Source organism: Carcharodon carcharias, chromosome 34 (assembly GCF_017639515.1).
Source record: "Carcharodon carcharias isolate sCarCar2 chromosome 34, sCarCar2.pri, whole genome shotgun sequence".
NCBI lineage: Eukaryota > Metazoa > Chordata > Chondrichthyes > Lamniformes > Lamnidae > Carcharodon > Carcharodon carcharias.
In genome coordinates this window covers 22,485,930-22,505,730 of record NC_054500.1, presented here as the reverse complement: position 1 = coordinate 22,505,730, position 19,801 = coordinate 22,485,930, and the positions used below count along the sequence as shown (strand labels likewise).

The following is a 19,801-nucleotide window of genomic DNA, read 5'->3' as shown; positions in this document are numbered from 1 at the left end:
TTATTATTAGATAGGAAAGGGAACTCCAGAAGGTTCGTTTTACCCCCTCCTGAGTTCAAAGCACTAAAGTCAACTGGCAAAATTATGCTATCTCAGACTGGAAGCAATAGCCCTAAAATCACTTAAGGGATAGCAGGATGCTGTGGTAGAGGGGGGATGGTGAAAAAACTATTGGTTCTTTCTGAATTGATGGGCCAAATGGTATTTTTAAAATTTGCATCTACCTTGCAATCTAACTATGCACAGCTCAATCTAGGCAGACAGAAGCATAACACTAGGTGTCCAAAATCACTAACCTTCCACTCACCATCACAGCAATCAGAGAAGTGAACAAACTAGAAGCCTTCCACAGGTATGTAGCTCTTCTTCCACATAAATCTGCTAGTTGGGCCATTGAGGAAGGACAGGGAGGGATTCAAACGGTTTACCCGAGGCTTTTTTGGAACAAATATATTTTACACCGCAATCACGGCATAAGTAAACTGTACAGGCAGAGAGTTCAATCAGAGAGTGGTGAGAATGTGGAACTCGCCACCACATGGCATTGAAGCAAATAACACATGCATTTAAGAGGAAGCTAGACAAACACAAGGGTGAAAGGAATAGACGATATGATGGTGGGAGGAGACTTGCATGGAGCAAACACCAACATGGAGCAGTTGGGTCAAGTGACCTACTTCTGTGCTGTGCATTCTATTTAATTCTATGACAATTTTCAATCCATTACAGTACAGAACAACACGCACACACACACACACACACACACACACACACACAAAATGGTGCCTACCATTTTCTGCTTCAATTTTTATTTTGGGGAGGAAGCAGCTCAGCTTAAAGGCTTTTATTAGAGGGCACAGTTTGATAGTTAGGGGGTAGGATAAGCACTGACTGCACCTTTTGATGCAATTCATGGAGTCCTGAGAATTTTTATTTTTGGATTGCAGCGGAACATTGATTTCAACAGACGGTTTTGTGATTTCTACAGCGTGGGCAGCCTTTTTAACGCCCTGCTACTGGTCAGAAGGGAATTGGTTTCTATTTGGTTCAGCGGTTTAGCAGCTGTGCAGGCTTAAAGCAATGCCTAAGCCAGCCCTTCAAAATATTCAATTTGCACTGCACTTGTTGTGATGGACAATATTTTGAGGCAAGGGGAACAGAGAGAGAAAAACACATATCTGAATGTTAATATCAGAAGATGTTCGAGTCTCTCTGTATGCTAAAGCTTAGTGTTCCACTGTAGCCTTAAGCTACACTCAAATCCAACACTGTTCGCTTCTCAGCCTCAGCTTCAGGAACACACACTGAACATGATCCAGCCACTTCCCCATGGAGAACAAGTGTAAACACTCCGTCTGCTCTCACATATGTTGACAGCCAGCTGAGAGCAGGAAAGGCAGAGGCCTGAAATTTGGATGAGCAACCTCTTGGTACATGTCCCAAGGAGAGCAACATGGCACCGGGCGATTCTGTCTTTAAAAAGCCTTAAAATAAGTGTCTTCAACTTCTATGAAACCCTCTCAAGTTAAACCATGTGCTGAAAAAGCCTCCTCATTTCTCAGAGCACCACCTGCAGTAGATTATATTTCAGCGCTCAACTATATTTAAAACCTGGCCATTTTGTGAGGCAGTTTCAACGCTGCATGTTGTAAGGATTACAAGAGGAAAACTGCACAAAGTCCAACACATTCCACTGTTTCAGATTCCTATAATGGGAAAAATCAAAGGTGATGAAATATTGGTCACAAGTATTAAAAAGTATTCTAGTTCTGTTCATTAAACGGAATCAACAATTTTCACAGCTGTCAACAGACAAACTACTTGCATTTATATAGTGCCTTTGAAAGTTGTAAAATGTCCTGGATGCATCACAGGAACACCATCCAACAAAATTTGACACTGAGCCACAGGAGGCAGAGTTTGACTTGCTTTTCCTTGAAGAAGTGATTTGAAATACTAAAATGCAAAAGCTGGGAAATGCAATGAGTTACCACATTGCTCTTTCCCTTTGAAGGGATGGAACTGAATCCAGGCCAAACTGGTGCAATAAAGTTTGAATTTTCTGATGGCTGTAAGGGCCCTACAAAAAATAAGATTGAGGCAATCTCACCCTAGATCCTCAACACAATGTATAATATTTACTTTTATATTCTGATTTCTAGAGACTGACGTTTATGCTGCTTTAAAGAGAAGTGATTTTTTTAAAAACATACAACTATATAAGGTACCAAAATACACCTTACTTCAACATTACTTCCCACCCTGCAACCCACTAGTGACAGCAACCAAACTATGTTGGTGGTACTGTCTATTCTGCCCCAGTTTGTTTAGCTTGTCTTTCAGGTTTTTGAAATGTAGGAAAACTTACAGACTCAGAATATACATTTAAGAATAGCTTCTCTGGCATCAGGTGTCAAGAGTAAATGAATCAGGAAGCAGCCAAGAGATGGTTATTTATGCAATACTGCTTCAGTGATAAAAATTTAATAGTTCTTTGTCTTACATTTAGCCAGAACACTTTTATCCTGGATGCTAGGAATCCTGCAGTTTCCCCACCAAGGGCTTGAATCCCCTGCTCACAATACGAAACTTGTCAAGTCATTGTCATATAGTCGTTTGGTAGTACAGAAGTAGTACAGAACTTGAGCATTGCTGAAAGAAAACAAACATGCTGCCGAAGCTTTTCATCTTGCACTCATCAGGACAGATACGCAAGAATAAAGTGTAAAGGGAACAACAATTTACAACACATGAGAAAAGAGCGCTGATTGGTTGGCAAGCGGACTCGGATTAGTTGAGGCATTACCAGGGAACTGCCAAACTCTTGTTTAAACTCAAACCAGGCAGGTCAATGAATTCCTTGACCAATGAACCAGGGAATGGCAGTCCCCCAAGCTTCTGTTTAATTGAAAAGGAGCAATGTGCGGACATGCTCCTTCTGTCTGCAAAGGACAGAGCTGTGTGTGTGAATATATTTAATTTCTAGCACATGTAAGTGGGCCACACTACGAGTCCGACTGATAATCTTAAATTGGTTGCCAGTGTAATTGTTAGAACAATCAGGATTGTTTAGCAAGTGCTGTCCAATTGCAGAATCAGATCTAATGTTGGGCACTGTTTTGAGTTTTGCAAGCACTAGTTGGTTGGGTACAGTCAGCACTTTGCCTGTTGCAATCAGCTAAAGAGACATGCTGTTTGATACAATCTGCCAGTCGTTGGGGACATACAGCTTACATACTTAGCATCACACCAGCACTGAAATTCATATAGCACATTACTCATTTTTGTGATAAGTAGATCATCTTTTTGGCTTGACATCAGCATCCTGTTAGTGGGGAATACCACTCGTGTTGCAACTCTACAGTTGCAGCATCAAATGGCTAGCTTCACCTGTTACTAAAATTTTTGAGACACCCCAGGGTAACGTGAGGTAGACTGTGCACTATTCAGGAATGAAAGTGGCAGCCTTATGCCCATTCATGAGTTTGTACAATATACAGCGAGCAATGATCTGATCAGGCTAGCCATTATCCCGCAGAATGCTTTGTTGCGCCCTATTTCAGCATCAAGCCTGCACAGTGAGCAAATGGCTTGGGCCCTGTGTACAAGGTTGCCGATAAGGCCAATCTTGTGGTGCGTGGAGCTGTAGGAATCCCAGCATGCATACTGACCAGTGAAGGTTTGCAGTAGACAGTAGTATAGAATCCATTGGCAGATTTCTGAACTAGCACGATGAGGGAGGGAGCTCATTTGACTGCTCCATCTCAAAGGTGAGTTTGAGCACTGGATGCAGCCCACTGAGGTGTGTAAGCAAATTCTTACATGCAGCTGCCGATTCAAATATAGCAAACTATCATCTATGTATTAGAAATTATCAAGGGATAGGAGGTTAGGTGTCAGTCCATCAAAGATGTGTTTCTCATGGAAACTGAAAAAGGTGCTTGCAAGAGCTGGGCCTAGAGGAGATCCCATGGCAACACAATCCATTTGGGCATACATGGTGTTGTTAAAACTGAACTCAGCTGCACAAGTTGCTAAGTTCATATTCTCTACTAACAGGATACCGCTATCAAACCAAAAAGACGTTCTGCCTAACAAACAAATGAGTAATGTAATATATGAGTTTCAGTGAAGGTGTGATGCCAGGTATGTAGGCTGTACATCCCAAAGACTGGCAGATCATATCAAACAGCGCATCCCTTCAGCTGTTCGCAACAGGCAAAGTGCTGACTGTACCCAACCAGCCCATGCTTGCCAAACTCCAAACCGTGTCCAACATTAGATGTGAGTCCATGATTGGACAGCACTTGCGAAACAATCTTGAGTATGCTAAGGGTTACATTGACAACCAATTTAAGATTATCAGCCGGGCTTGCAGTGTAGCTCACTTATACATGCTCCATATATGCATACACAGGCCCTGTCATTTGCAGACAGAAGGAGCATATCCATGCATAGCGCCTTTTTCAACTAAATAGAAGCTTGAGAGACCACCATTCCCTGGTTCATTACCTCTGGCAATGCCTTGATCGGAGTCAACCTGCCTGGTTTTAATTTAAACAAAAGCTTGGCAGTTAACTGTTCCCTGGCGCATTCGCCATGGCAACACCTCTACAAGAGTCCACTTGCCAACCAATCAGCAATCTCTTCTCATGCAGTATAAATTGTTCACAACAAAAACAGAAAATGCTGGAAAAACTCAGCAGGTCCAGTAGCATCTGCGGAGAGAGAAACAGAGTTAACGTTTCAAGTCCGTATGACCCTTCTTCAGAGCTCTGAGGAAGGGTCATATGGACTCGAAACGTCAGCTTTGTTTCTCTCTCCACAGATGCTGCTAGACCTGCTGTGTTTTTCCAGCATTTTCTGTTTCTGCTTCAGATTTCCAGCATCCGCAGTTTTTTTGCTTTTATCTACAGTATAAATTGTTGTTCCCTTTGCAATCAGTATCCCTGCATATCTATCCTGTTGAACACAAGACAAAAAGCTTCAACAGATTATCTCTTTTCTCAGCAATACTGATCGTCATTGAATGTTGCTCTTGGCAATCTTTATAAGTTACCAAAAGGAATTAAAGACGTAGGGGCTTAGCTTTGAAGTAACTTGAACACTGAGGAAATCAGGTACTGCAAAGCCAGCTTCACTGCAATTATCTCACTCCCTAATCAAGTCAATGATGAGTAAGTTTAGTCTCAACTTTCACCTGTTAACGGACAATCAACCACAAATGAGGGGGACAGCCAAGGTAATCGCTGATGTACCGCATCATGATTAAAAGGTCTGCATTAGCCCATCACTGGCATCCTATCCCAGCAAGGCTGCAAGATTCAGTACGTTAGGGAATCCAATCTGCTTATGAAAACCGCCTCTTTTTAAAGTTTCACAAGTTAAAAGCGTTCGGAGGTTTACTGCCAATCTAGGTGACGACACATTGAGTGTGCTACATGTAGCATGGTCTCCTCCTTTGGATGTCACCACTTTGTCAAGCAGTCCCACTTGCAGCTGCACACCTCATCAACAGGAGTTTGCTGGGCTCCAGGAGCTGTAGATGTCACACCAGCGGCGTCACTAATATATTCCAAAGGACATTCACTTTGCCTCACCTTGCCGTGGGCAAAGCCACCGGATATTCACCAATTAAATTGGTGGACTACATTATGATGCTTTTAATGTTACCATACAAAAGACAGACTATTCTAAATAAAAGTGCAGACATCATTTTTTAAAAATCTCAATAAGCCATTTCACTTCAATCAATGCCAAATGTGTGTCTTGATGGCAGAACAATCATGAGTCAAACAGATTCTGAAGAGAAAAACTGGAAACATCATTACATCATTAGGTGTGAGAATTACATTTAGAAATGATCAGGACCTAAGGCATTATCAACAATAAGTTTGACTAATGCCAGGGTCATGTCTGGACCTGTAGGTAGACTGGTTATTTTGATTCTTAGAATGGTTTTGTTTTAAACTGTCACATTAAGTGGAGAGAAAAACATCTATCAGCATGTAATTTTCACAAGCGCACTTTCACAGCAGTCTCAGCAAATCCAGCATCTTCTTCATTCCACCTCCTAAAATGTTGTCCCTTGCCTTTCCTGAAGGCAATGATGTGCTGGATTATGGCTCAATGGGGTTCATCACCTCCTTTGACATAATAACCATTTCCTCACACAAGATCCTGGGCAATAAGTGTAACAGGGAACTCATCCCCATTGTCTCAGAGACTGAGCCTGTGCGCACTCGCACACAACTCCCCCTGCAGCGTGCACTCGTACACACCCCCCCGCAGTGTGCACTCGCACACACCCCACCGCAGCGTGCACTCGCACACACCCCCCCGCAGCGTGCACTCGCACACACCCCCCCGCAGCGTGCACTCGCACACACCCCCCCGCAGCGTGCACTCGCACACACCCCCCCGCAGAGTGCATTCGCTCACACCCCCCCGCAGCGTGCACTTGCACACACCCCCCCGCAGCGTGCACTCGCACACATCCCCCCGCAGCGTGCACTCGCACACATACCCCCCCGCAGCGTGCACTCGCACAAACCCCCCCGCAGCGTGCACTCGCACAAACCCCCCCGCAGCGTGCACTCGCACACACCTCCCCCCGCAGCGTGCACTCGCACACACCTCCCCCCGCAGCGTGCACTCGCACACACACCCCCCGCAGCGTGCACTCGCACACACACCCCCCGCAGCGTGCACTCGCACACACCCCCCGCAGCGTGCACTCGCACACATACACCCCCGCAGCGTGCACTCGCACACCCCCCCCCCGCAGCGTGCACTCGCACACATCCCCCCCCCGCAGCGTGCACTCGCACACACCCCCCCCCGCAGCGTGCACTCGCACACACCCCCCCCGCAGCGTGCACTCGCACACACCCCCCCTGCAGCGTGCACTCGCACATATCCCGCCCAGCGTGCACTCGTACACATCCCGCCCAGCGTGCACTCGCACACATCCCCCCGCAGCGTGCACTCGTACACACACCCCCCGCAGCGTGCACTCGCACACATCCTGCCCAGCGTGCACTCGCACACATCCTGCCCAGCGTGCACTCGCACACATCCCCCCCGCAGCGTGCACTTGCACACATCCCGCCGTGTGCACTTGCACACATCCCCCCCGTAACGTGCACTCGTACACACACCCCCCCGCAGCGTGCACTCGCACACACACCTCCGCAGCGTGCACTCGCACACATCCCGCCCAGCGTGCACTCGCACACATCCCGCCCAGCGTGCACTCGCACTAACCCCTTCCCACCCCGGCACACGCGCGCGCACACACAAAGCTATTGCACCACCATTTCACTCTACTAACTCAGCAATTTCATGGGTGGGAAAAACTGGGAGATTCTTTCTCTGAATGGATCAGGACTATCCAAGGACTGCACTTGGACACTGAGTTAATGGATGTTTACAGTGCAAGGAGAATATGTGCTCCACCACTTCTGTGCCTGGCTAGGATAATCCAAAATGAATCCCACTGCTTTGTTTTCTCCCCAGAGCTCTATAGCTGCCTCCTGTTCAACTGTAATGACCTCGCTCTCAACTACTCCAAGTGGCAAAGCCTGTCATACTCAAACTAGGCTCTGCATGAGGTCACTCCTCTTTCTATTCAATTTCTGCTGCAGGGCAGAAGTGGAAACTTGCATACATATACCGCAATGGATAGATGGGTTCTCAGTTTAGGGTTTCATCCAAAATACAGCATCTCCCTCAGTGTTAAATTGGACTGTCAGTCTGGATTTTGTACTAAATTTGGGTCTCTGGAGTGGAACTTAAACCCACAACCTTCCGAGTCAGAGGCGAGAGAGCCACCAACTGAGCCATGACTAACATATTTAACTTCCTTGCACAACCTCAGAACACCTAAAAGCACTTCACAGCTAACTAATAACTTCCAAAGTGCAATACCTATTCTTATGCAACCAAACTCTGAAAACAAGCTTGTATAAATTGTAGGAAAGTGAATGAGTGGCATTGATTTTTCATAATATTAGTTAAGTGATGAATGCTAGCTGGGGCTCCTTGCTCTATGATCTTTTGCATCACATCAGTCCTCTGCCGACGCAACAATCCCTCCCTCATCATCAGATTAGATTAAGTGATCAAGGAGGTTCAAACAAAAGATCATATTGAGTGGTGGAGCAGCTTCGACGAGCCATGCCATTTGCTCCTGCACCTATTCCTTGCGTTCTTGTCCATTGCATGGTTTAAAATGCTAGCCTGGCATAAATGTTGACACCCACTTCTGACTCAGAGTTGAAGCATCACCAGCTAAGCAAGATAACAGTTAAAACTTTCCAAGGCTCGATGATACATAACAAAAACAGAATTACCTGGAAAAACTCAGCAGGTCTGGCAGCATCGGCAGAGGAGAAAAGAGTTGACGCTTCGAGTCCTCATGACCCTTCAGCAGAACTGGGTGAATCCAAGGAAAGGGGTGAAATATAAGCTGGTTTAAGGTGGGTGGGGGGAGAGAAGTGGAGAGGGGTGGTGTGGTTGTAGGGACAAGCAAGCAGTGATGGGAGCAGATAATCAAAAGATGTCACAGACAAAAGAACAAAAGAACACAGAGGTGTTGAAGTTGGTGATATTATCTAAATGAATGTGCTAATTAAGAATGGATGGTAGGGCACTCAAGGTATAGCTCTAGTGGGGGTGGGGGGGCGTAAAAGATTTAAAAATAATGGAAATAGGTGGGAAAAGAAAAATCTATATAAATTATTGGAAAAAACAAAAGGAAGGGGGAAGAAACAGAAAGGGGGTGGGGTTGGAGGAGGGAGTTCAAGATCTAAAGTTGTTGAATTCAATATTCAATCCGGAAGGCTGTAAAGTACCTAGCTGGAAGATGAGGTGCTGTTCCTCCAGTTTGCGTTGGGCTTCACTGGAACAATGCAGCAAGCCAAGGACAGACATGTGGGCAAGAGAGCAGGGTGGAGTGTTAAAATGGCAAGCGACAGGGAGGTTTGGGTCATTCTTGCGGACATACCGCAGGTGTTCTGCAAAGCGGTCACCCAGTTTACGTTTGGTCTCTCCAATGTAGAGGAGACCACATTGGGAGCAACGAATGCAGTAGACTAAGTTGGGGGAAATGCAAGTGAAATGCTGCTTCACTTGAAAGGAGTGTTTGGACCCTTGGACGGTGAGGAGAGAGGAAGTGAAGGGGCAGGTGTTGCATCTTTTGCGTGGGCATGGGGAGGTGCCATAGGTGGGGGTTGAGGAGTAGGGGGTGATGGAGGAGTGGACCAGGGTGTCCCGATGATACATGTTTCAGCCACTCTCTGATCAGCAATTCCATGGATCAGATGTGCCATTAGGCACTGAAGGCAACACCTACTAATTAGAAGCTAATAAAATGCTACAAAGCCACTCAAAACACAAGACCACCCCTGTTCCCAGTAGTGAGTGTTAAATGCTGATGAGGGGGCATTACCACCTACCAGGGATTTAACATTTGACGCGTGATTATCTACCTTTAACAATACTACAGGTGCGAAAAAATAGTAACAGTCTTTTCCTCTTGGCAATGTTCTCACCTCCTGAAGGCACTAACTTCCTGCAACATTACAGTACAACGCCCCTCTGTTACCTCAGCTAGAAGGCTCTTATGTAGGAGCTTTGACATACAGAATCAACAATGGGGATCTGGCAATTACAGCTGAGCCCAGTACCTTCCTCACTTAACATCCATTTCCAACAGCGATCAGGAGCAGGAGCCCAGGCTGAGTTTACAGAGACCAACTGTTGCATCTGTTGTACAATCCCAGCCCAGATGAACTGCTTCTCTGTTACAGGACAACAGCCCAGCTCTCCTGACAACTTTAAATCTCACTGCACATCCCCCTGTGGGTCAGTACCAAAGGGAAAGCACACATACAGCATGGTGTGATAGGGAAGTCAAGGCACACACAAGAACAATCTGCATTATAAAGCATCTAACATAGTAAAAATGCCCGAGGCGTTTCACAAGACTGTGATCAGACAAAATTTGATAGCATGCCACTGAAGGAGATATTAGAACTGGTGACCAAAAGCTTAAATTCAAAGAGGTAGATTTTACAGAGCAAAGGAGGAGTGAGGGAATAAGGGAGGTAATTCCAGAGCATGGGCCCAGGCAGCATTATAAATGCAAATTGTTGTTGAACCAATGAGCCTTCTGCTCCATATGGTTTACAAGTGAAAAGACAGAAACCCTCATTTAAAAAGTACTCTAATTTGACTTGAAGCGTCCTAACCTACAAGGCAGTGGTGCAAGAACTGGAAAGCAATTAGGCTGGATGGCATGGATATGATGGGCTGAATGGCCTCCTTCTATGCTGTAAATTTTCTATAATTCTATTTTGTGTCAGGTTGACTCATTGCTGGTGCCCTGGTCTCTAAGCGGGAAGCTCGTAGGTTTAAGGCTTACTCCAGTACTTGAGCACATAAACTAGGCTAGCATCCCGCAGTACAGGGATGCTACCATGTATTAAACCAAGGCTCCACCTGCCTGTTCATTTTCAGAAATTTACGCAACTATTCAAAATAGAGCTTTGAAGCACTCCCACTGTCTTGGCCAACAAAACCAAATTAACTGGTCCTTTATCTTGTCGTTTCTGGGAGTTTGGTTAGACTTTTTGAAGGCGACAGTGAACAGGGTAGGGGAGACAAGTTTAAGGAGCTAGTTGGTAGTGGAGATTTGCTAGCAATAATATTTCTTCTCTAGCTAGAGTCAAGACAATCAGGAAAGGATGGCAGAACATTGTGGCCTCACGAGTGACAGCTCTTGCCCAAAATTGAATAAAATATTAAGCATCAGCTCACTCAGTGCTTTGTGTAACTGTGCAGGTCAGAGCACATTTATAAGGCATTCATTCATCATATCTTCCGGGATCACCAAAGTTTGCAATTAGAAACCAAGCCAAGAATGAGTTGAGTGACACGCATGAGCTGGGGTGGGAATGGGGAGAGGAGTTAGCGTGTGTTTCTGAATAAAGCTTTGTACTACCTATTTCCACCCAAACATTCAGCTGTTTGATCTTTTCAACTTTAGAGAAGAAAGTCTGCAGCAAAAATAATGAAATATAGCCGACCATCTTAGGTCAGAGAGAGGGAGGGGCATTAAGACAAACTAAACATCCACATGAACTGCAGCTACCACACAGCTACTTATTAAAGCTGCATTGCTCCAGGAGGCTGGTGCACTGACCTGCTTCACCAAGCTCTGAACCACAGAAATGCCCAATTGACAAGTGCCCAGAGATTTCCCTCAGCCTAACGTATGCTGGGACTTATTTCAACTCTTTCTTGGACTCGAACGCAAGTTCTGTCGAAGGGTCATGAGGACTCGAAACGTCAACTCTTTTCTTCTCCGCCGATGCTGCCAGACCTGCTGAGTTTTTCCAGGTAATTCTGTTTTTGTTTTGGATTTCCAGCATCCGCAGTTTTTTTGTTTTTATGCTGGGACTATCCTGGATTTGCGGCCGATGATTTACCCTGTATTTGAGAGCCAAAGCCCGAATCACTGACACTGCCTGGGAGGCAGTCTTCCTGGCAGGCTCTTACGTGGAGTTCTGGATTGACACAGAATGCTGACCAGCAACTGGAGTAGCTTTTAAGTTCCCAGCCAGGTCAGAGGTCTGGCTTCAGTGATGGTGCCCCATATCAGAGTGATCTGATTTTGCACTGAACTGATAGTTCAGCCTTACTGCCGTGATGCAGCAAACATCCAGACTTCCACTGATTGCAGCAAAGGGCCAGAGACATAGGCCACAGCCCCTGAATGGGCCCCAAATGATAACAAAAAAACAAGATTGTAAAACATGCAAAAAAAAAGTTCCCACTTGTGGGGGTGTCCAAAACCAGCAAATCAGAAATATAAGAACCTGACTAATTAAATCCAATAGAGAATTCAGATGAAATTTCTTAAACCAAGGAATGGAGAGAGTGTCAACTCATCTGCCACAAGGAATTTTTGAGGCAATTAGCATTGATGCAACAGAGAAGTTAGGTAAGTACATGAGAGAGAAAGGGGTATAAGGAGATGTTGATAGGGACAAATGAAGTGGGCTGGGGAGGAGGTTCAGTTGGAGCATAAATACCAGTATAGACTAGTTGGGCAGGGTGGTCCAGTTCTATGCTGTAAAATTCTTTTTAACGCTGAAAACAGAACCCATTAGAGTGTGGATAAAAATCTGGAAAAGAATAATTTTTAAAAGGGCACAGGGATTGAGGTGAATAGGACAAATGACGGTTTAACTTTGTCCAGGGCACAGATCAGAAGTCAAATGGCCTCCCCCTGTTGTAATAGAAAATGCTATTTATTGCCCATCCTAAATTGCCCTTGAGAATGTCGGGATGAGTTGCCTTCTTGAATCACTGCAGTGCATGTGGTATAGGTACACAGTGCTGTTAGGGAGGGTATTCCAGGAGATTTTGACCCAAATTGTGGAAAACTGAAGCATATTAAAAACCAAATAGTGAACCCCTCTATTGGCTGAACCACATTCAGTCCATTACGGAGTTCTACAGTTGGACGACCCAGTCTCAATGCCCAATCAATACCAGTAGTTAGTGAGATGCAGCTGGGGGTAAAGAGCATCAGGCAGGGTTCAAGCTCCCGATCAAACTCTAGCAACCTCTTGCTAGATGTTGGGTTTGGACTCGTGCCCTGTGCAGTCAAGTGGGTCGCTGACACTTTCTAGTGAGCCAGAGAGCTGTGAGAATCCTACATTAAAGAGCCTTTAAAATATTAACAGCTGCTTTTAAATAAAATGTATTAAGTTTAACTGACTCCATTATTTTTTTTTATTCATTCATAGGATGTGGACGTCGCTAGCTGGGCCAGCATTTATTGCCCACCCCAATTGCCCTGCTCAGAGCCAAACACATTGCCCTGAAGTCACATGTAGGTCAGGTAAGGACAGCAGGTTTCCTTCTCTAAAGGACATTAGTGAACCAGATGGGATTTTCCTGGCAATCAACAATGGTTTCATGGCCATTAGATTTTTCATTCCAGATTATTATTGCATTCAAATTATTAGATTCAAATTTCACCATTGCCGTGATGGGATTCAAACCCGCGTCCCCAGAGAATTACCCTGGGTCTCTGGAATACCAGTCCAGTGACAATACCACTACGCCACCACCTCCCCGTAAAGTATTGGACTGAAACAGCCTTTTACTTTGGTGCAATTTAAACCCAGCTCCATCGTAAATGGATTCCAAAGAGCCAGATTATTCTAAAGTCTGATCCGAGTCCCCAGACCCCTACTGTTTCTGCCTGTCACGATAGCACATTTGTTGGACAGGTTATCTAAGGCTGTCTGGCAATGTGGAGAACGTAAACAATAGGGAGATTAAATTCAAGCCTCTAACAGCCTGCTGCCCCAAACCAACCAGCCTTCCTATAATTAAAACTCCATTACCGCCATTCGCCGCCCTGGTTTTGCTCACTGTGTGTTTGAGATCACTCCCAGAGGAAAATAAACGAGAGCCATTTATCAATTCAGGTGTTCACTCTTGGAAAAAAACTGCACTGAATGTCACGCTGGTCTCAAATTACAAATCCCTGGCAATACAGTATTACCATGGGAAGACACAGTAACTCCTACATTTCAGAGTTAGCTTGCTGAGTCCAAACACTGTTACTTGAGTCAGAAAGTTCAGCATTTGACTCACTGGTAAGTAAGTTCAATACAGATAAGTGTGAAGTGGTGCATTTTAGTAGGAAGAATGAGGAGACCACACAATGCCGGGATAAGAAACAGAATAGGATGAAGAGCTACAGATACACAAACCACTAAAAGTAACAACTCGAAACGTCAACTCTTTTCTTCTCCGCCGATGCTGCCAGACCTGCTGAGTTTTTCCAGGTAATTCTGTTTTTGTAAAAGTAACAATGCCTGTTATCAAGGCCATTAGAAAAACCAGGACTGGGGCTCATTCAAGAAGAACAGAACAAAGCAGAGAAATTGCATTAAACTTGTATCAACCTTGGTTAGACCAGACTTGGAATAATGAGGCAGAGCTCTGGTTTCTATGTTAAATAAAGACACACAGGCTTGGGAGAATGTGCAAAAATCTTGCACAAAGATGAAATCAGAACTGAGAAAAAAACATTTAAAAAGGGTGAATGCAGTGGGGCTCTTTTCTCTAGCAAAGAGAAGGCTGAGGGCTGACCTGATGGAGACCTTTAAAATCATGAAAGGGAATGATAGGGTAAACGTAGAGATGGTGTTTCCCACTTATGGAGGAGTCTAAAACTAAGGGCAATAAATAAAAGATATACCTAATAAACCCAAGCTGTGTTGAATAAGCCAATCTCAGGTAAATGGAAAATTGGGGCTGCAACTAGCCTCAAAGCTCCTGGACCAGACGGGCCATGGATGAAATCATCCGGCCTGCAAAACAACTTTGAGCAGAGAAACCATAAAACCTTGTACATTAACTAAAACACAGATAAGCGAAGGTCAGATATCATCTCAGCGAGTGTGAGGTTCTCAATATTTAGTTTATGAAAATCAGAACCAAGGGAAGAAAAGTCAGCCTCACCCTCATTAGGAATTTAGAACGTTTGGAATGAACTAAAGAAGATGTTCCATGATTAGACAACACCCTGTAAAGTGGGGTGTAAATGTGGTCCTTTTCACTTGCCCTTCCTCTCCTGGGTGCACACAGTAGGACTGCACCTTGTAAAGGCAGTGGAATTATCGCAGTGCACAAGCACATTGGTGTCAAACACTGCAGTCGTGATTTGCAGCTGCTTGTTACAATGATTTTCCGAATTAAGACAACAGCAAAAACACAGATGGGACAAAGTTAAACAAAAAAAAAAACAAACCTTTACTTGTTCCCTGTTCAGGCAACATCTAGCTTGATCTCGCCAGATGAACTGAAATGCCCAACTTTAATTCCCATCAGATTTTAGTGCAAGAAGGAAGCCAGGCCAGGGACTATTACCCACCCACCACACAATCCTGGCCACTCAAGACGTTCAGAGAGGCCCCACCCCAAGGCACCGCTGCACTAACTCGATCCCTTTCACATCACACAGTAAAACATTGGGTCTTCCTCCTGCACCCTGGTCATTAAAGTTACATCCCAGTTGTCCATAAATCACCAAAGTTTGTTGTGTTGAGTCTGGGCCCCCTCTGAAGACACTTCCAAAGTTCACCCTTTAATCGCTCTGCCTCCACTTCGTCCTCTTTTTCTGCCCCATTTTAAATTCATTTTTTTCCCAATTCCCCACCTCATGGCCTCCCTCATCCACCGTTCCCTTCTGCCTTGAGCTCAGCTCTCTTTTTAGTTATTCGTTCACGGGATGTGGGCATCACTGGCTAGGCCAGCACTTATTTCCCATCCCAAATTGCCCTCGAGAAGGTGGCGGTGAACCACCTTCTTAAATCACTGCAGTTCATGTGGTGTAGGTTCAATGTTGTCGAGGAAGTGCCAGGATTTTGGCCCAGTGACAGTGAAGTCTTGCTCTACACCTTTCAGCTCTCCCCCCCACCCCCCTCCCATTTTCCTCTACCTTCTTTCCTTTTATCCTCAATTCTTCAGGAATATAGGAATGGATGATTTGTTCATTTCCTTATCATTGTCGGTGGAAGCTTGCTATGCACAAATTAGCTACTGCGTTTTCTACATTACAACAGGACAACACTTCAAAATTAATTGTGTTAAAGCGTTTGGGACCTCCTGAGGTTAAAAAAAAGCTTAGAAAAATGCAGGTTCATTCTTTTGAGCAATTCCTCGATACCATTCATTCACCTGCCTCCCTAACACTCCACCTTTAAACCTGTATCCCCATTCTGGTACCCAAAGTATTCCATCACGCACACTGTTAAACTGCATTGTTGTGCTCACTTCACTCGCCACATGATTCCACAATTTCTATCCAACTGACGACATCAAAACATGAAATCAAATTCAGGATCTCCTCCAGCAGTGCAAGTTTTTGACTGTTGAACTCTTGGGTTACTTTGTAGTTTCATACAGATAACCGGTTGTCAATTCCTTTCTAATGGTTACAGAGCTTTGAATAACTGAATACAGGCACAACTATAATGTGTTTTCTGTCAGCATGTGAAAGACCAGCTACCTGTACTGCCTGCCCACAGGATCCTTGCAGTATGACTAAGCCTCGTTTCGCCCTGAGGGTGTGCAACTTGCTTCAGTTAGATATCTGAGAGTCACACACCATAGCTCCATAGAAACATACAGCACTTGAGAGGACATTCAGCCCACTGTGCCTGTGCTGGCTCTTGGAAGGAGCTTAGTTCCACTCTTCCTCAATCCCTACACCCTCACCCCCTCACGAACCTGCCATACACCCACACCCTCACTGCCTCCCCGCCCTACCCCCAGACCCTCACACACATCCACCCCCACCCTCACAGCCCCAGCCCCACCCCCCCTCAGTCCCCAACCCCTCACACCCCACCCCATCTCCTCACAACCCCCCAACCACTTTACAAACCGCCCATCCCATCACAACAAACCCAACAGCCCACCCCACAAACGCTCACCAAACCCCATCCCCACTCCCACTCCTTCTCAAACCCCTACTGCCCCCACACCCTCAACCCACCATCCCCGATCCCCGCCGAATCCCCCAACCACCAACCCGCAGCCCCTCACAAATGCGCAACCTCGCCCCTCAAAACCCCCCCGCCGCTCCCAACCCTCCCCACCCGCTCCCCCTCACATATCCCCACCCCCTCCACCTCCAGCCCGCTCCCACCCCATCTCCCCCACAATCCTCCCATCTCCTCCACCTCCACCTCCTCCGCACAACCCTCCCCAACTCCTAAACCCGCTCCCACACTCCACCTCCCCACCCCCTCCCTCTCACTCCCCCAACCACCCCTACCTCACCCCCCCAAGCCCCCCTCCCTCTCACCCCCTCCCCACGTCCTCCCTCTCCCCAACCCCTCCCTCTCACCTCCCCACCCCTCACCTCTCCCTCACCCTCCCCCACCCCCTCCCCACCCCCTCCCCACCCCCTCCCTCTCCCCAACCCCTCCCTCTCACCTCCCCACCCCTCACCTCTCCCTCACCCTCCCCCACCCCCTCCCTCTCCCTCAACACCCTCCCTCACCACCCATGCCCCCCCTCCCCCACCACCCTCACCACCCCATCCCCACCCCCACCCCCTCCCCACCCCCACCACCCCCCTCCCCCTCACCCCACCCCCCTCCACTCACCCCTCCCTCTCATCCTCCACCCCCTCCCTCTCACCCTCCTCCCCTCCCCCTCCCCACTCCTCACCCCTCCCTCTCACCCTCCACCCCCCTCCCCACCCTCCACCACCCTCCCCACCCAACACCCCCTTGACCCCTCCCCACCCTCATCCCCCCATACCCCCCTCCCACCCCCACCCCCTCATCTCCCCGCCTCCCCCTCATCTCCCCCCCACCCCCTCCCCCTCATTCCCCCCCTCCCCACCGCCTCCCCCTCATCCCCCCATCCCCCCCTCCCCACTCCCTCCCCCTCAACCCCATCCCCACATCCCCCCTCCCCACCCCCTCCCCCTCAACCCCCCCCTCCCCCTCATCCCTCCTCCCCACCTCATCCCCCCTCCCCACCCCCTCATCCGCCCCTCCCCACCCCCTCCCCCTCATCCCACCCTCCCCACCCCCTCCCCTCATCCCACCCTCCCCACCCCCTCCCCTCATCCCCCCTCCCCACCGCCACATCCCCACCTCCCCACCGCCTCCCCCTTCCCCACCCCCTCCGCCTCATCCCCCACTCCCCACCCCCCAATCACCCCCCCTCCTCACTCCCCCTCTCATCCCCCCCTCCTCGCCCCCCCCCCATTCCCCCTCCCCAACATCATCCCCCCTCCCCTCCCCCTCACCCCCCCTCCCCCCCTCATCCCCCCTCCCCCCCTCCACACCCCCTACCCCTCCCCACCCACCTCCCCACACACCCTCATCCCCCCCCTCATCCCACCCCCCCATCACCCCCTCCCCACCCCCCCATCACCCCCTCCCCACCCACCCCCCCCCTCCCAATCCCCCTCATCCACCTCCCCACCCTCATCCCCCCTCCCCTCCCCTCCACACCCCCTACCCCTCCCCACCCCCTCCCCTCCCCACCCACTCCCCACACCCCCTCCCCACCCACCTCCCACACACCCTCCCCCTCCCACACCCTCATCCCCCCCTCCCCGCCCCCCTCCCCCTCCCCGCCCCCCCTCCCCCTCCCCCCCTCCCCTTACACCCCTCCACCCCTCCCCTCCCACCCCCACTAGCAGGTTTTAATCCCCCTCTCCCAAATGAACCCTACCTGTTCTCCCCGCTCCGCCGCCCGTTTGTCTCTCACCGTTTCACCGCCACATCCGGGAATTCCCGAGCGGCAGGCGCCGCATCCGGGCAACCGGATCACCCGGGCGACAGGGAGAAACCAACTCTCCCCAGGAGAGAGGGGTGCGGCGGTGGGCGAAACCAATGAAACCTGAGTTTATTGTGGGGAGATGTGATTCCAGTTTTGATCTGATTACAACTGATGATTATTTGGCTCCCCCAGTCCCCCCCCGACTAAAGGGTCAGTACTGAGGGAGTGCTGCACTATCGGAGGGTCAGTGCTGAGGGAGTGCTGCACTGTCAGAGGGTCAGTACTGAGGGAGTGCTGCACTGTCGGAGGGTCAGTACTGAGGGAGTGCTGCACTGTCGGAGGGTCAGTGCTGAGGGAGTGCTGCACTGTCAGAGGGTCAGTACTGAGGGAGTGCTGCACTGTCGCAGGGTCAGTACTGAGGGAGTGCTGCAGTGTCGGAGGGTCAGTACTGAGGGAGTGCTGCACTATCGGAGGGTCAATACTGAGGGAGTGCTGCACTGTCAGAGGGTCAATACTGAGGGAGTGCTGCACTGTCAGAGGGTCAGTACTGAGGGAGTGCTGCACTATCGGAGGGTCAGTGCTGAGGGAGTGCTGCACTGTCAGAGGGTCAGTACTGAGGGAGTGCTGCACTGTCGGAGGGTCAGTGCTGAGGGAGTGCTGCACTGTCAGAGGGTCAGTACTGAGGGAGTGCTGCACTGTCGCAGGGTCAGTACTGAGGGAGTGCTGCAGTGTCGGAGGGTCAGTACTGAGGGAGTGCTGCACTATCGGAGGGTCAATACTGAGGGAGTGCTGCACTGTCAGAGGGTCAATACTGAGGGAGTGCTGCACTGTCAGAGGGTCAATACTGAGGGAGTGCTGCACTGTCAGAGGGTCAGTACTGAGTGAGTGCTGCACTGTCGGAGGGTCAATACTGAGGGAGTGCTGCACTGTCAGAGAGTCAGTACTTAGGGAGTGCTGCACTGTCAGAGGGTCAGTACTGAGGGAGTGCTGCACTGTCGGATGGTCAGTACTGAGGGAGTGCCGCATTGTCAGAGGGTCAGTACTGAGGGAGTGCTGTACCGTCAGAGGGTCAATACTGAGGGAGTGCTGCACTGTCAGAGAGTCAGTACTGAGGGAGTGCTGCACTGTCGGAGGGTCAGTACTGAGGGAGTGCTGCACTGTCGGAGGGTCAATACTGAGGGAGTGCTGCACTGTCAGAGAGTCAGTACTGAGGGAGTGCTGCACTGTCAGAGGGTCAGTACTGAGGGAGTGCTGCACTGTCGGATGGTCAGTACTGAAGGAGTGCCGCATTGTCAGAGGGTCAGTACTGAGGGAGTGCTGCACTGTCGGAGGGTCAGTAATGAGGGAGTGCTGCACTGTCAGAGGGTCGGTACTGAGGGAGTGCTGCACTGTCAGAGGGTCGGTACTGAGGGAGTGCTGCACTGTCAGAGGGTCGGTACTGAGGGAGTGCTGCACTGTCAGAGGA

At 48.6% G+C, this 19,801-nt stretch overlaps 1 protein-coding gene across 3 annotated transcripts in view; it reads right to left on the bottom strand.

The window, feature by feature from the left end:
* The window catches only part of pak4 (p21 protein (Cdc42/Rac)-activated kinase 4), a 109,328-nt gene extending 90,976 nt beyond the window's left edge, over positions 1-18,352 (bottom strand). Inside the window, exon 1 of one of the 3 annotated variants that reach the window (XM_041179376.1) lies at positions 18,289-18,352. The gene's annotated coding sequence lies outside the window, so the exon portion shown is untranslated. The remainder of the gene's footprint in view (positions 1-18,288) is intronic. The other 2 variants (XM_041179380.1, XM_041179378.1) reach the window with 2 other exon arrangements.
* Between the last annotated feature and the right edge of the window lie 1,449 nt (positions 18,353-19,801).